Raw genomic sequence first — 18683 nt, 5'->3', positions numbered from 1 at the left:
CACAGTGGTGCCCTCTGAGGGGACTCAGAATGAGAAAGGACAAGACACTGGCCCTAGATAGCTGGGTGCTTGTCGAAGGAATGAATTCACTGAGCCCAAATGTTTGCTTCCTCCCATACAGAGAAATGCGCTAAATTCTTTAATTTGAGATGCCTGGTTTCCTTTACTTAACAAGTCATCTTTTAATGTTCCAGCTACCTGGTCTTTGTTGTAAAGCTCCTATATATCCCAGCTCCTCCTCTACCTCTTTGGAGCAGTCCCTCAGAGTGATCTAAGAGGCTGTCATCCCGGGCTCGAAGGGGTTCAAGTCCTCAGAAATGTCCACTAAATAAAGCATAACTCTCAACTTTTAGGCTGTGCATTTATTTCGGTCAACGGATATTACAGATACACTCACTCAAGGAGATTCAGACATTAATCAGAAACATGCCAACCCCAAAACTCAAAACTAAGGACCAAAGTTTAGAAACCATACACTTTAAATTAAACTTTGCTATTAAATCATGAGCTGTTTCATGAAAATACTGTGATGTTGTCATGCGCTTCTTTAAAAATCGCGCTTTATAGAAACTTCTGCTTTTCAAGGTGTTGTGTATACCTTGCCCAGGTCTCAGTCTGTCAATGACCAGTCTTGTGGCTGGACCAGCCCTTGTGGTTGTCATCATGATTGTAAGATGCCCTTCAGCAACAACAATTAGGAATCTTAAAAAAAAAAAAAAAAAAAGGTTATTCCTTACAGGACCTGGAAATGACATGACACACAGCCAGGTTGAAAGTAGAGAAAGAGGGCACGTGGGCCTGGGGTTCTGCTTTTCCTGGGGTCAAGGATGGCATTGTAGGTTTTGTGGGTTCACTCTTTATTGGTGAGTTCAAAGTAAGGGTGGGAATTTATAGAAGGGAAAGAGAGAGAGAAAAAAAAAAAAAAAAAAAGTAGCCCAAACCCAAATTGTCAGTTATCGAAAACAATAGACATCTCTAAAACAAAAGAGCCTCCTTGCGGGCAGGGGGCTGGATTCTTTTTGTAGTCCTGAGTCTGGCAATGTGTTCATTCTAATAGCCTTCTTTGAAGTGGGTGCTTCAGCCTTCAAACCTTAAGGCAGGCATTTGCATGGTAAAAAGATAAACCCAACTGTCAAGGCTTACACAGCACAAAGACTCAAAGCTTTTCTATCATCTCCACCACTTGGGTACCTATCACTGAATGTGTCTGTTGTCCATTTCCTTGTCTGAAAACAATGGCGACCACAATCACCTGGCCCTGAGATCTTGCAGGTAATTGTAACAAAGACAATCAGAACAATTACAGTGAAAATCCTCCTTGGAGCAGCCCGTCTCCCCTCTGTAGATCAGGCTGAATATAGCGGTCTGAATTGGATGTGAAAAAAAAAAAAAAAAAAAAAAAGAAGACTAGTATTTTTCTCCTGAAAGTAAATTGTTTCAAAACATGGTTACCTTTTCAACAGGTTTCCCTTGGCTTGAAATTGGAATTTTTTTTTAACCTCAAACGTTCTCAGGTCTCAAGACGCTGCCTTTTAATTATATCAATTCTTGGTCTGGAGCCTTTCTTATTATTTGCTTAAATGTTATTGTTGGGACTTAAATTGATCTCTCTTGTTCAGTTTCAGGGTTAGCATTTACTGCAACAAAGGATGATTTTTTTGCTCCTGTTGCCTTGAGGACATGCACTGGAAACATGATGTTGTTCTCAGTGGGGATTCTCCTGATGAGAAGGTTTCCAACAAAGAACAAATTAATACTTGAGCAATCAATGGCGCTAGCCAACGCGTTTTCCTATCTCCTTCACTTTTCCATTCTCTTTCCCATTGTCCCTAGTTTCGCGATTCTTTCCATGTAGAAAAAGGACTGTAATTTATTTTGAAAGAATTCCTATGTCTGTGTCTCGGTCTTAATTAAAACAAGGTCCGTAGTTTATCTGGAATCCTAATTTGGCTATGAATGTTCAACAAAGAGGCTCAGAATTACAGATCAAGCTAAGGGGGAAAAAATGGAAAAAAAGTATAGACTCAAGGGGCATCTATCTGTTCTTTTGCTAAAAAGAAATGGACCCTCCTGGCTGGTAGGAGACAAATTACTACTCCAGTCAATTTCCTTCTCTCTCTCTCTCTATATATATATACTTACTTGACATTTGTTTTGTCTCCTTGTGTTATTTCCATACTAAAGGGAGTATTTATGATTCTGCTTGGAATGGCTAAATTATTTGTGAATTTATTGTACACAGACTTTTTCACTGTTATTAATCTAGTTTAGCACCTAGGAGACTTCCTTTATAGCACGTGGGGATGGTAGAAATATAATGCTGTGTTATAACGGCATTGTTCCATATTCCATAACCCATCAAGGGTGGCCAAGCAGACCTAAAATGGCCAATTTACCCAGCTCAGCTTTTCAGAGTGGTTTTTGCATGTTGAAAATTATCTATTCAACTCAGAAAGAGTATTTGCTCTCACAAAGACGTATTTGGTATCCCTATGCATTATTAACTGTGTACAAAGTGTGATTCTCCCTAAATTGTTGTAAGAAAATCAAGTGACCTATGTGTCTGAAAAGTCTTGGATAGAGGAAAGCAGCTATGAATTAAGAACATCAAATTTAGCCTCTTAACTGTAGCCAAGGGATTGGGTCTCTTTCTCCAGTGCGCTCAGGCGGGTCTCATAACTGCAACACTCAAAAGGAATCATCACTGTTCTGCAAGCACTCACCAGCGCCTGCCTAACAGAGTGGATCTGCTTGAAAGGCACAACAGAGGTGGCACTTGTTGCCCAGAAATTCAGCTTATGATTAAAAAGTTTTTTGTTTGTTTGTTTTTCCCAAGGATCAAATACTATCTTCAAAATACAGGAAAGACCCCTGCAAAATACAAATAATCAGAAAATGCTCCTGTGTCTGGATGGACCCTGTCATGGAAATATCCTAATTGAAATAGAAGAACTAGGGAAGAGGAATCACAAGAAAAGAGTGGGGAATGAACACAGAATTCTAAAAATATGTCCAATAGACTTATCGGCGGCTTCTCCAGTTTACCTTGGGCCAAAGTTTTCTGTCTTTCTTTCATTTCTTAAATGGGGAAATAGAATTTTTCTTTTACTTATAAATATTCTGAGACTATAGGTCATCTGTGTAATGGTTTCCATTAAGATTCTTTCAATATTTCACATGAGTGTGCTAACATTACCGGAGAAAGCCCCACTAAATTAAAATACTGTTATAGCTAAATGTTACACGTGGTACATTATAATCCAGGATAAAAGGTTATTCATTAGTTCCAGGTTCTATTAGCACAATCTTTCTGCCTTCATGACTAAAGAAGTAACAACATGTTTTGGTTCTGTAATAGTGAGCTAATTGTTCAGTTTCCTAACGGTAGCTGTTAAGAAAATGTGAAGAATATGGAGACAGTATTTCTCCTTGCCTAGTTAAATAGAAAAAGGACAAAACAGTGTACTTGAAAGAACTACAAACACAAACTTAGAAAAACTGGGTTTGTGATCTATCTTCTGTGTCTGTATACTGTATTTGTGTTTAAGAAAGTAATTTCTTCTTTATTATTTTTTTGTTGGGGGAGGTAATTAGGTTTATTTTATTATTATTATTATTATTATATTATTATTATTATTATTATTATTATTATTATTATTATTAATGGAGATACTGGGGATTGAACCCAGGACCTCATGCATGCTAAGCATGCACTCTACCCCTTGAGTTATACCCTCCCCCCAATTTCTTCTTTTTTCTTGTTTCTGAGCTGTAAGGTCGGGTTAACAGCAATTGAATCTCTTCTGAAAGGATGTTGTGAGCCTCAAATGTGAGAATAAATGTGATCATGCACAGATGCATTTAAAGTGTAAGATATTATTACCATTATCTTTTTCAGTTTTAAGCACTTTCCTGTGAATATATATGACCAGTTTCCCCCTCTCCAAATACATCAAAGATTCTAAGGTTTTATATTGTTCTTTGGATATTTGCACACAATCATAATATAAGCATAAATCTGTAAATAATCACAAATATATGTTAATATTAAAAACCATTTGAAAGAAGGAAAATACGGTAACATAGAAATATTTAGTGTTATTGGATATTGAAACTTTAGGAACTCACAAGAGGTACTTTGATGGATCCTACGAAGTCTGTCTCCTCCTCACGCATCCTTTCATGGTGGGAGTTTCTGGTGCCAAAAAATCCTAAAGTTCGTAATTTTGTAAGGTGTCTGAGGGGATGAAATTCCTTTTCCCTGGGAGAGCAGTGTGTTTTGGTAGGGAACATCTAAAGATGCAGAACTGGGGAATTTAAAAGAGAGGGCTGCAGGGAGAAAAATGGGGGCGAGTGGGCTTGAGATCTGGAGAGAGGAAGCAGTTAGAAGAACACTCATTTCAACAGCTAAGTCTGGAAGAGACACTGCATAATCTAAGGGACCAAGTAATTTGGATGGAACTTCCACCCCCTTCTCCACACTGCACTTTTCTGACATCTTCCTGACCATCCAGTAGAAGCCCTCCTGTTCCCCTCTCAGACCTGATTCTTGGGTTGGGGAGGAGAGAGGTCCAGGGTGGTGGGGAGAAGGGACAGACCTTAGCCATCTCCAGTCTTCTCCGGAGAGGCAGTGACCATGGATGTGTCCCCATGCACTCCTTCTGAGTGTCACCAGGCAGAGGCATCACCGCTGGCAACAGCTACAGTGATCTGGCCCCGCCCATCTTTTACATTTCCTCCTGAACCTTGACTTGGTGTACTCTAGACAGTCCAACATCTTGTTCATTCTTAAAAAAAAAAAAAAAAGAAGAGATCTATGAGATCTTTCCCACCTTAGGACTTGTAAATTTTCTGTTTTCTTAGCCAAGAACACTCTCCTCTATGGTCTTCCAACGGTTGACTTCTCACCCATGAATTATAAACAGACTGGTCCACTAGAGTGAGGTCAATAGTAGGTCCATGGTTATAAAAGCAAAGCATGGTGGAAAGCAAAGCTGGCACTAACACCTTGAGCAGAAAGGATGGACTGCTTAAAAAATGGTATTAGAATATTTAGACATAACATTTGGAAAATGTCTAAAAGTAAGTTCAGATGAATCAAAGGCCAGTGTACCAAAAAGAAAAACAAAATCATTGGGAAAAATGTTTTTTAACTTAAAAGTAGGGAGGGACTTCCTAACACAAATCACAAAAAAACTTTAATTAAAATATAAATAAAATTCTTCTGTAGGAAAAGCACATAAATACAGCTTAAATGTAAGCAGCAGATCTGGGGAAAATATTTGTAATATGTAGTTCAAGGGGCCTTCCTTAACATTTTTCTAAGCTTCTTCCTGACTCCTAGGCCCTGATTCAACTTTTCTTAAAGCACTTTCTTTGTAGTGTTAAAAAAAAAATTGCCCCTTGGAGATATATGCAAACATTTTCCCCATTTTTTTAATGCGGTAAAATACACGTTACATAAAATGTACCATCTTAACCACTACAACTGTATAGTTCAGTGGAATTAAATACATTTATAATGTTGTGCAACCATCACCATCACCCATCTCTATAACTCTTCTCATCTTGAAAAAATGAAACTCTTTCCCCATTAAACAGTAATTCCCCATTTCCTGCTCCCCCTCGCCCCTGGCAGCTATCATTCTATGTTCTGTCTCTATGGTTTTGACTACTCTTAAGTGATACAGGAAAAATAGATGTGGGGAGAGAGGATGGCCATGTCCCAGGTCTTGGCTGAATCCCTGGGACGTGCCCCGCCAAGTGTGGGTCCTCGGCTTTACATAGGAAAGAGTTCAAGAGCGAGCCACAGCTGAGTAAAAATATATTTATTTAGAGAGATAACGTACTCCATAGACAGAGTGCAGGCTGTTTCAGAAGGCAAGAGGAAGGTCAGGAGGTGTGCGGGTTGGGTGCTCTGTAGATAGACGCTCCATAGACAGAGTGCGGGCTGGCTCACTCAGAAGGAAGATCAGCCATGGGGTGTGGGGGGTTGTTAGGTATTATGGGCTCGGTGACTTCCTATGCTAACAGGTGAAAGGATTATTCCAACTACTTTGGGGAAGGGGCTGGGGTTCCCAGGAAGTGGGCCACCACCCGCTCTTTGACCTTTTATGGTCAGCCTCAGAGCTGTCCTGGCGCTCATGGGAGTGCCAGTTACCATGCTGATACATCACAATGAGTGTATAATGAAGCTCCAGGTCCACTGGAAGTCAGATCTCCTGCCATCTGGGGCCTCAAGTGCTACTGGGAGTTGACTCTTCCACCATTTTGGTGTTAACTGCTGTGTCATTCCTTGCATGGCCGTGCCCTGCCCCCTTCCCTCCTGTCTCATAAATATCTCTGCTGAGTAGAATCATGGAGTCCTTGTCTTTTTTCTGACTGGTTTGTTTCATTCCGTGTAATGTCCTCAAGGTCCATCCATGTTACAGCATATGTCAGAATGTCCTTTCTCTTGAAGGCTGAATAATATCCCCCTGTTTGCATAGACCGCATTTTGCTTAACCACTCAGCTGTTGATGGACACTTGGGTTGCTTCCCCATTTTAACTGTGGTGAATAATCCTGCTATGAACAGGGGTTTACAAATATCTCTTTGAGACCCCGCTTTCTATTCTATTGGTTATATACCTAGAAGTGAGGTTGTTAAATGTGTTGGAGGATTGCTCACAATTGTATTTTTAGTTTTTTGATGAACCACCATACTGCTTCTCCTTGGGCGTGCATGGTCACTTCCTAATTTCCCCCATACATGGAGTTGTTTTTGAATATTCTATTTTTGAATATCTAGCTTTTAAAAGGGGGAAAAGAGAAAAAAGAAGAGTGGAAAAGGACAACGGCTCTTTAAATCCCCTGGAAGTTGCTGCAGTCAGATGGGGAGAGATTTGCAACAATGGGAGGAGGTACAACACCAGGTCATTGCTTTTTTTGTCTGCACCTCTACGATCAGAAGCAGCAGTCAACAATTAAAGCGCAGATCCCAGTATTTAGAGGACAGGGTACTTTTTGCCCATTCTGGTTCTCACCAGCACTGTACACAGAGCACATGCAGAGCTGTCTGCCATGGCCGGGGGTGAGGGATGAGTGGCTGTAACCATGAGAAGAGATGAAACTGAACAAAACTAACCACAATTCCCCAGTGAAGTCTTCCCCTGGAAACTGACTTACTACCCTGGAAAGCTGTTCCGTGTACTCTACCCAGTGCCCCGTGAATCGTGAACTGGTCTACTTTTTAGACTCTATATTTCCAAAATAGTTACAACAGAAAGATCCTGCCAGTGCATCTGTCTAGGTGGTGAGATGGGTTTCTGATTCTCCCTACTCTGCCATCTTCCCAGAATCTCTCTGTACGTCTTTTAAAAAGCCTCTTGCCAGGAATGGCTTTTTTTTTTTTTTTTTTTTTAATAACCCAGGAATGGCTTTCTCTAGGACCTGGGCGCTATCTCACTGAAATGCAGTTTTCAAGGGAGGTAGCACCCCTACCTGAGGAAAGGTGGGAACTTGCCTCCAAGGTGTAAAATTACACCTCTTGTCATGAATCTGTGAGAAAGTTTACTTTTCCTTTGGGTAAAGCTACTGAGCAAACAGATGGCTTGTGTTCCCCCTCTTACCCCAGTACTTAGAACTTCCGTGCCCTTTGATTCAGCAGAGTTGAGTTCCTGCTGACCTGGGGCCTCTCCACCCTGTTGCAATAGCCTTGAATCCAGTCTTTCTTGTGTGTTTAGTTTTGCCTGTGCAGTTCTTGCTTGGACACTGGAAAGCATAAAGAGCTAGCAGAAATAAGAGGAAAGAAAAGCCAAATATTAAGTGATGAAATAAACAGTATATTCACACACTAAAAATCTAAAATGGCCAAGAAACATAGGAAAGAATGCTTAAACTAACCAAATGTTATCAAATGCAAATCATAACAACAATAAAACCTCAAACAGCAACCAGTATCCGGGCTTCACTAGGGCATAAACATGGAAATTCTCATGTATTACTTGTGGGAGTGGAGTGTGTGTGTGTGTGTGTGTGTGTGTGTGTGTGTTTTAAGAATTGGTTGGTGTCCATCAATATTTTAAATGGGTGTGCCTTTTGTCCCAGGAATATACTTTCTAGTTATCTATCATAAAGAATTTTTTTAATTAATTAGCTATTAAAAAGAATAATGGCGGGGAGGGTATAGCTGAAGTGGTAGAGCACATGCTTAGCATACACAAGGTCCTGGGTTCAATCCCCAGGGCCTCCTCTAAACATAAATAAATAAATAAACCTAATTGCACCCCCCCAAATAAATAAATAAATTAATTAATAAATAAATAAAATACAATAGAAATCATTTGTTAAAATATTTAATGAGAAAATACTTACCTTTTAATGAGAAAAAGAAATTTAAACATTTCAGAAGGAAAGTCTTATCCTAAATTGAAAAACGACTAAACAGAAATGAAGTACGCAAAATGTTAAGCATGCTGGATTCAAGGAATTAACTTTGATTATATTCTTTATGTATTTTTAATATTCTCTGTTATTTCCCCTATTAGTTTTACAATCAAAAACATTAATAAATTGTGGGAGCAGAAGTATAAAATCAAATAAATTCTCTTGGAGTACTGATTCACATCCAAATATCTTTGCTTCAGTATGGACTGTTTACTGTTACTTTCCGGTCACTGCCCAGAAATGAGTGAGCTCTCAGATGTAACATCTTAAGTGTGGCACTTGAAATACAAGACTTTCCATCAGCCGTCCTCATTTCACCTCTAGAGAAAAAAAGAAAGAAAGAGAGAAAAAGAGCATACCCTCAAAATAGCTTTCACCTTACCTTGATATCAGCATCGTTGCCTAAAGAAGATTCTCAAATCTCGCCTTTTCTTCTCCTTTTAAAGGCCACTCATTGCAGGATGGGATGTTTCCCACCAGTGTGTACAATCTCAAGACTCAGAAATAAGGAGCATCTTTCTAAATATTACATGTACGTCTGATGGAGCCCGGGGGTTTGTTTCATCCTTGGTGTGCGCCGACTTTCATCGCCTTCCCTCTCCTGAGGCGTGGTGACGCCTGCAGCCTGTAAAGCACAAGGCGCGTTGTGGACACCCTGATAAATATTAAATGACGATGGCTGTAATAACAGAGCAGAGCCCTGTCTTTGCAGCTGTATAATTTCTCCCTTGCATTGTGTGCCTCCTCAGACAGCTGTCACATCCTTGCTTTCAGAGGCAGAGATTCCTTGGCAAATTAAGGCTTGAGAGGAGCACATGACATCCTCATGTCACTGTGGGAGTGTGAGATGTGAATGCCTACAGCCACACACGTCACTCAGAAACACATTGACTACTTGGCCAATTCAATCACTTGTACGGATATGCCATCCAGAGAGGTTATGTGATGCCCCAACTGCTGGCCAGATCCAGGGGGGACAAAAGCCCAGCCCACGTGAGAACTTTCAGTCAGCACATTTTAGCGAAACTATATTAATTTAATAATCATGTGGTTTTAGATAAATACTTTTTTGTGTTTTTATTTTGGGGGGGAGGTAATTAAGTTTCTTTATGTATTTTTAAATTAATTTTTTATTTCTTTATTTTTTACTGGAAGTACTGGGGTTTGAACCCAAGACCTTATGCATGCTAAGCACACATTCTACCGCTGATCTACACCCACCCCCTTTAAATACTTCTAAACACGCAATTCAATGAATTTATTTATTGAAGAACTGAGTAGATGTTATTAACATCAGCATCAGATTTTAAGGAATTGATAATGCTATCAAGACTTCCATTTTCCTGGTATGGCACTAAGTACTTTCCACGAATTTTCTTGTTTAATGTTCCAGCAAAACCTTCAAAAGGTAGACCTAATGCTGTACGCTACTACACTTGGAAAAATCTAGGCCAGGAAAATGGAAGCAGTTTGCCACATGTAATGAACAAGAGGAGGAGTCCAATTCGGTTTCCTGGGATGCCAGAGTTTTCCTGAGGTTTGGGGGGAATACTTTTAGAAGAGAAAGAAGACTTTAACAATAATATTAATCTTTCACTTATTTTTTTTTTTAAATGTGTACTAAGTATCTCTTATTCAAGGCCTAGCAGGAAATAAGCATAACCAAAAACTAAAAAAAAAAAAAAAAAAAAAAAAAAAAAAAAAAATTCAAATTCTTGTGCTTCAAAATCCATTTCTTAGAACCATTTTTCAAGTGATAATTCTATTCAAATTACAACAAAACCTACAGATGAGAAAGTGCCCCTGCCCAATAATAAAGAAATGGTTTAAAGCCACAGAATGGAATATTTGTCAACCATTAAAATTGAGTGTCACAAAGGCTAATAAACTCAAAATGCTGACTATCTGACAGAAAATAAGAAAAGCATTTGTGTATAAACTGACTGACTGCATGATGCTGAAAAAAAGCTGAATTGGAAATAAAATTGAAAAAAATACAAATTGTATGTTAGATTGTTAAGATTATGAGTGTTTCTCTTTGATGTTTCAATAATTTCTAAAAATTTGTTATGGTAATTTTATGATAGAAAGCATTTTAAAGAGTGATCCATTATCAATCAAGTCGATCAGCTTCTTTGTTCTAAATGACGGTCACATTAAACTATGATAACTAAAATTTAAATTAATCATATATTTTATTTCTCAAATAGCAAATTGTGTCAGCAAAAAGAACAGTCATGATTACTGTATTTTGCTGTATCATTGGCTACATTCATTTGCAGAGTATATTTTCTTGGATGACACATTTCTAACTGTGTGCTGCCTCAAAAATTATTTTGCTAAAAGGGAGAGAATTTTAGGAATTTTCATGATGATTTATACAGTTTCTGATTTACAGTTTACTGGCGCTTTATGTTTTAATTAACTGGCCATTGAAACTGTATTTTAGTACACTAATTGAAAAAAAAGTCATCGATTTCCACACTTAGCCATGCAGTTATGAATTTCATTGTCTCTTTCATGAGATTCAGGAGTTTCCAATTAAGACAATGATTTTAATCCGTGAATTTATGAGGCATTTCCTAAGCTTTCCTTGGTTTCTACTACACTGCATAATAAACTAGATTGTAAAGGCAAACCACATCATGAAGAAAAATAATTATCACCTTGTCTTAAGAATGGAAACATATTCATATAGAAGCTCCTCATAGTAGGGTTAGGAGGACGTGTTGTGAATCCTTGGGGTTCAGAGACAGGCCCGCAGACAAATCCCCTGGAAGTTAAGGGGGCAGACAATGGTGGGCAGGAAGGGCTTTGGGAGGAAAAAGGGATGTCAAAATTCCATCTTTGGTGGGGAGGATGTAGCTCAGTGGTAGAGCACATGCTTGGGATGCATGAGGTCCTGGGTTCAATCCCCAGTGCCTCCTCCAAACACAAACATATAAATAAAACCAATTACCTCCCCTTCATAAAACAAACAAACAAAAAAGGCAAAACTCCATGTTTGTAGTGCGTAAGTCATTTTTTAAAGTATTTAATCTAATGCTGGCAACATGATATTAAGTCATCGCTAAAACAACATCTATAATAAAACTTGTAAACTAGAAATGCTTGTTTAAATTAAGCACTTAGACTGGGCAAGAATGTCTTTTATTACTGAAACTGGAGAACTAAGTACTGTTCTTGATTTCTCAGGTTTGGGTGAGCACCAACTATTTATCTACCTATCCATCTGTCTTTCTGTCTGTCCATCCATCCATCCATCCACCACCCCTTAATCGATATCTATATTCCTACAAATCATCTTTCTTTCCAGTTACTATTTTCTTCTGTCATTCTCTCATTTACATATTGAAAATAAATGTATTCCTCCTTTAAGTCCCAAGCAGTTATAATAGTTTGTGAGAGAAATTATTTATCTTTTCTTCAACCTTCAAGTTAATAATTTCTTTAAAACATTCACTTTGAAAATGTCTACATTAATTCCTTTGTTCAACTGCTAATACCGAAACAATGGTTCCAATTTCTTTCAATTGTTTCCCTTCATAATCCTTAGACTACCTACAGAAGGAGATACTGCCTTTTAAAAGTAGTTTTGTGAGATAACTAATCTTACTTTGCCATTCTTAGGTTTGACTATTAGCATAAATCTTACTATGAAGAAATTAATAGAGGCTGATGAATACTTTATAAACATAGAGGACAGATTTATCATTCTGTTCAGAGAGGAGAGTGCATGACTATCCCACTGCTGATTTAAAATGCAATGGTTGAGATGTCGACAGAGACAGAATTGAGTTATATCAAGGTGCTGTGTGTCACTGTGCTAGCCAGGGTATCTAATGTAATTTGTTTGTTATAGTGTTTATGAAACATTCCATCTGGCACAATATGCCTCTAAGACAGAAGGTGCTGGCATATTAAAGATGCAAGCATCTCCCATGTGATACTCACCCATTTTTTATTTCAGCAGAAAGGAAGGCACCTTTGGAAAACAGGGAAGAGATTAGCAAACTCAGACATGTGACTCAGGTGTAAGTTTGAGGACTACTGCATTGACAACACATCGAGATATTTTAATAGGAATTAGGATTTTTTGTTTTGAAGCTGAAAGCAAATAAACCGAAGAGACTTTTTTTCTTTCTATTCATGGAAAGGGTATCTTTTACATTGCCTGGCTGATTTTCATTTTAAGTAAAAAGGATGTGTAAAGCAAAAATTGCAATGTCAGAAAAAGATATATTAACTGTGTAAATTTTCAGGAAGAGTCTGAGAAAGAAAAATAATCCATTATAGGCCCAAATTTCTGGAAAAAAAACAAAAGAATTACTAGACGGTCATTGATTGCATTTCATGGATCTTTTAGCAATTTGCAGTGAATGCTATCTTAAGACACTCACACCGTTGTTTAACTTGATACAATTTATTTTTTTTAACTGTAAGTTGCAGGGTGATGCGATATAGAATTGAAAGGAGGAAATGGCATCATTCTGTTGAAGGAGAGAAGAGTTAAACGTTCTATTTTACATGCTAGGGCTTGTCGAAACTAAAAGGACTTTCCCGTTCTCAATGAGAATGATTCTGAAATTATCACTATTTGACATGATACTGTGTGGGAGGAGTCTGGCATCTCAAACACATCATCTCATTTCATCCTCAAAACAAATCTTAAGAGGATGTAATTATTACCCCAGTGTGACCCAGGCGGAAATTGAGGTTAAAAGAGGTTAAGCAATTATTCAAGCTTGGCTTCACCACATGGAACGTCTGACTCCAAATTCTATGTCCTTTCCATTGAGAATCTCTGAGATGGAATATTCCAGGAAGAAGTCATACAATGGAAGCATTTGGGGAACATAGGAATAAAAATATTCTAAACCCATTAGAAGCTCAGGGGTTTCCCTGACAAAATTATTCAGTCTTACTTCCCTGAGTTGAAATCTGAAGACTTCATCAAACACAAATCCAGTGACTTTGCCTCTAAAACGCAATCCCAACAGATGGGCACCTCTGGCAAGGCTCCGCATCTGAGACTCACACGTCCTTGACTTTGTAACACCTAAAACGAACCCTGTTTTCTGTTGACTTCATTTTCCTCTTTGCCAAAGTGTTATTCCATTTAAACATTTCCGTTGTTGGCAAGATCCCCTTATGATAATAAACTTGGCATTCTCCCTCCTTTCTGGTATTTCGTGTCTTTTTTTTTTTTTCCTCTACCAACTCTGGCCATGTCTCATGTACTACATTTCACAGAAAGACGACTTCTTTTTCAGACCTATGGTGAAAAAGAGAAATTTTTCATTTCAAATAGTTTTCTGAACCCCTTCTACTCCTCATAGGTCTTTCTTGACGTCAGTCACCTGCTGTCTATAAGGCACGGGGTCTCCCCTGGTCAGGATAATATTAAAATTTTCTTACACAATCAGAACCATACTCCTTATGCACTGCAGCCTTCATCAACCTCTCTGACATAATCATTTCAACTGCTTGTCAAATCAAATGAAGATTCCCTCTTGGCCTTTCAATTTCTCACACATTTAACAATTTGACCCCCATCCCTTGTGTAACGGCTGCCTTAATATCTCAGCACATCGGTTCTCTGATCTTCTGCAAGATAAACTCTATCTGCCTCTTCTCTTTTTTATGCACTTTATAAGTCCCAATTGCTAGCAACCTCAATGGTAATCCTAGCTAGTAATTATTAGTACACATTTTATTAGGTGTTTTATAGACGTTATATCACATAATCATTAAAACAACTCTGTGAGGAAGAATGAAAGCATAACGGTGTATGAATAATAATGAAACAATTAAAGGTGTGACCTGTAACATAGTAAGAAGGGGGGCAGGTCCTTGATCTGTTGTTTTCTATTATTTAAAAAAAAATAGGTTCAAGAAAATCTGCAAATAAATTCAAATTCAAAAGCAAACTTGCCAGTCCCTAACAAGCATAACCACACTTTTTTTTTTTGAGGTAAAACTTACATGCAGTGAAATGTACAAATCTTAAGTGAATTTTAGTAAATGCATATACACAGTAAACTATAACCCTTATCAAGACGAAAATATTTCTATCACCCCACAAAATTCCCACATGCTCCTTCCAGCCAATCCCCACCAACATAAATGGATAAATGGTCAGTGTTCTAATTTCCAGTTTTACCTCGTCCTGAATTTTATGTGGATTGAATCATACAATGTGCAATGGCTTCTTTCTCTTAACAGTGCCTTTGAGATTCATCCATGTTTCACCTATATTATTTGCTGGGTATTAAAATGCTGGCTTTATGGTGCACGGACCAGCCTATAAAGCAGTTGTGAGGAAAGAGGGTAAAGCTCAGCCAGCACGTTGGGATGGGTGGACATCTGTCAATACTGGGAAGACATCATAAGCTTTGCTACACTCTGGGAAGCTGGTCGGCAAATGTGTGAATGGAGCTGGAAGAAACTAACCCTGGCATAAGGTCATGACTTTGGAGTCTTAAAGAGAATGAAAGATAACTTGAAAAACTAATCCTGAGAGCACAGCTCCGCTCTGCCTGGATTATAGTGATATTACACAGCAGTGATTCAGGTGGAGCTCCCATTTTTAGAAATGCATCTTCCAAACTGGAGAGTCAGAGGTGGATTCTCTTTCCTTTCGTCAACTGCCTGCTGCCAAGAGGTCACAAGTGGAAAAGATAGTCACAAACCGGTACTCTTATCCTGAGAATCCGAATGCCATTAAAATTTTGAATCTGAGTCAATGCAGACAGAGCCATGAAAAATAATGAAAGTATCTGGCTATGAAATTTGCATGACCACCTGCCCTCGCCTTGCGGGGAACCAAGCTATCTTTCTTGTAATCTTGGGCGTTGCTCATACATCTTGTGCTGAGACTATTTGTTTCAATTAAGGCATAGCCTGTAACTTATTCATATGTTTTCTGCAGCAAGTCGCATCCTGCCTGGTACAGAAAATCCTCAAGAAATATTTCTTCTTAACATTGACTCAGAAAGATAAGCTATAGGAATTGAGATCTTTTTTTCCTGACTCAAAGAAGAAAGTGATATTAAAACAGATGATTTCATCTGTCACAACTTGACAGCATATAGAAGTACTACGGCTATTAATACCAAATAGAACTTTATACCAAATAGAAATATTTTAACTACTAATACTAAAGGATTATTCTCCCATTCTAGTATGTCAGGATAAAAGGGTTTACCATTATACCAAAAAGGATTTTCATAAATTATGTAAGCACTTCCTGACCAAACATGTGAGTTAATAGAACACATCCACGAAAGAGATTGGAGAAACTGTTTTAGAGTTAAAAAAAAATAATACATACATATGTACATATCTATACATGGGCACAGACATATATAAGGATGGTTTAGGCAGAGTGTCATATTTTCTGGACGAAAATAATGGGACTAAGTGATTTTATTTTATTTTATTTTATTTTATTTTATTTTATTCACATATTTATTTTTATTGAAGAACAGTCAGTTACAATGTTGTGTCAATTTCTGGTGCACAGCACAATGTCGCAATCATGCATATACATGCATATATTTGTATTCATTTTTTTTCATTAAAAATTATCACAGGATATTGAACATAGTTCCCTGTGCTATACAGAAGAAACTTTTTAAAATCTATTTTTATATATAGTGGCTAACACTGATTTTGTTTTAAATAGTATAACATACATGCTTCAATTATTGGGAAGATAAGATATGAAATAAAGTTATATGTATCCCTCATAGTTACACCACCAAACACAACCACTGGGCCAACTTCTATTGTCATGTTCTGTTGCATACTGTGAAATTCCAAATTCTATTCATGACCCAATTCCTTTTTTTCTTTGTTACTATCTTTTCTTACTCATAGCAAGAACTCTGTCACTGTGTGTGATATATGGATGATATCATTTCATCTTAAATTTGAAAATCCTTGGGCCATTTTCAAATTACATATGTATTCTGTTGGGATGCAAAATATTTTAAACATCAGTAAGTAGTTTTAAATTTTACCCCAAAATCTTGTCTATCTTTAATCTCATTTCCAGTGCCTAGTAATATTTGACAACATATTAAGGCACACAAAAGATCTTCAGTGGTGAAAATGTTTTAACTTTTTTAACTCAGCACTTCCTATGTAATAATTTAATTCATTCCTTCATCTGAAAATATTTATTTACTGCTTACCATCTGAAAAATACTGTGTGAGGCAGTAGAAATACAACATAAAAAAACAAACTTAGGGGAAGGGACAGCTCAGTGGTAGAGCACATGCTTAACAAGCATGAGATCCCGGGTTCAATTCCCAGTACCTCCTCTAAAATAAATAAATAGACCTAATTACTTCCCCTCCACCAAAAGAAAGAAAGAAAGAAAGAGAGAAACAAAGCAAGCAAGCAAATGTAGACGCTATCCTCCTGGAGCTTATATCTTAAAAAGGTACACAGTAATTAATAGAGTACTCAGTTTCTTATAGTATTTGTAATAACTGCAAGGAGAAAAGACAGAGAATAATGAAGTCATGTAGCAGTGACCTAGTCTTGTTTTGAGTTAGGGTTGGGAGAGACATCAAGGGAGCTCTTTGAAGCAATGTTCAATTGGACTCTGAAGGGTAAGTAGAGGATACTCAGATTAATAAGGAAGAGAAGTACCCCATTGAAGAACATCATATGCAAAGGCCCTGAGGCAGAAAAAAGCAAGTCACAATCAAGGAACTGAGAAAGGCCAGGATACCTGAAACAGAAAGTATGTAAGATCCATGGTCAAAGGAGGGAAGGAAAACTCAGATTATGTGTGAGCAAGGAGGACGTGAGCAATGTAAAGCCACTGAGGGATTTTGAGCAGGGGACTCACATGCTATAACAGATGTAACATGTTTCATCTTCATGGCTTACTCTAGCTGCTTTGAGTAGGGGTTTCATGTCTACTTATATAATAAGCTAGTGATCCATACAAAGTCCCTCCTGGTCCAGGCAAACAAATTTCTTGATAACTTATTTAAATTTTGTCAATGAAAGTTTAAGTAAGAAAAAAAAAATGTTGTAGAGCATGATTCCGTGATCCTATTTATATAATTTTTTTAGAAATTTCAATTAAGCACTTTGTTGTTCAAAGATGCATATATATATATGCATATATATATATATTTTTAATGGTTTTATATATATATATATATTTAAAAATTTATTTAAAAAATTATTAACTCAGCATTCAGAAAAGTGGTTCCTTCTGGCCTGGCAAAGGCAATTGTATGGAAGAGGACAAGGCTGGGAGGGTTACAATGGTGTTGGTAATGGTCTAATGCATAGAGAATACATTAATGTCTATTTTACTATTCTTTGAGGTATATACATACTTTATATGCACTCTTTGTAAGACATATTTCACAATTTTTAAATGCCTTTTAAAAAAATGCACCAAAGCAGGGTGATTAAAAAATCAGATAAAAAGCTACTGGAATTTTCTAGGAACGAGGTGAGGGTATCTTGTCTTGGGGAGACAGAAGAATGCATAGCTAAAGACATATGCAAAGCATGAATTTTTTTCAACAGTGTTTGTTGCTTTACTATTGTGATTGAGTGAGACTAATTTTCTAGAATGATTCCCTATTTATGACCTTGTCAACTTAATGGATGCTGGAACCAATTATAGAAAAAAGAAATACTGAAGTTGGTTTAAAATAATTTTTACTGACATGGCTCAGATAACTTAGACCAAATATATATTTAGCTCCGTGAACATTTGCTAAAGAAATGAGATTTTTGCGCATGTATAATGTTACTCATCCATGATTAGAATCGCTAATCCTAGTAATTTTGCTAGGTTGCAAATTTTGGTATGGAGTCCATAGCGTACATTAGTTTTCATGTGTATACAAGCAAACATGCAAATATAATCTCCCTCCCTTTCTTTCCTTCTTTCCTTTCCTTCTTTCCTTTCTTTCTTTCCTTCTTTCCTTCTTTCCTTTCTTTCTTCCTTCCTTCCTTCCTTCCTTCCTTCCTTCCTTCCTTTCTTCCTTTCTTTCTTTCCTTTCTTTCTTTCTTTCTTTCTTTCTTTCCTTTCTTTCTTTCTTTCTTTCTTTCTTTCTTTCTTTCTTTCTTTCTTTCTTTCTTTCTTTCTTTCTTTCTTTCTTTCTTACCTTCCTTCCTTCCTTTCCCTTTCTTTCTTTCTTCCTTTCTTTCTCTTTCTTTTTTATTGAAGTTTAGTTGATTTACAATGTTAGTTTCAGTTGTGCAGTGAAGCAATT

General features: G+C 37.4%; 1 non-coding gene across 1 annotated transcript; it reads left to right on the top strand.

Annotated features, from left to right (window-relative positions):
- Window positions 1–11280: 11280 nt before the first annotated feature.
- On the top strand, window positions 11281–11353 carry TRNAP-AGG (transfer RNA proline (anticodon AGG)). The gene has a single exon. It is a non-coding gene; the product is annotated as a tRNA-Pro (tRNA).
- Window positions 11354–18683: the final 7330 nt, after the last annotated feature.

This window comes from Camelus bactrianus, chromosome 1 (genome assembly GCF_048773025.1).
Source record: "Camelus bactrianus isolate YW-2024 breed Bactrian camel chromosome 1, ASM4877302v1, whole genome shotgun sequence".
In the NCBI taxonomy this organism is placed as follows: Eukaryota; Metazoa; Chordata; class Mammalia; order Artiodactyla; family Camelidae; genus Camelus; species Camelus bactrianus.
Note: the sequence above shows the minus strand (reverse complement) of the source record. Positions and strands in the feature narration are given on the sequence as shown.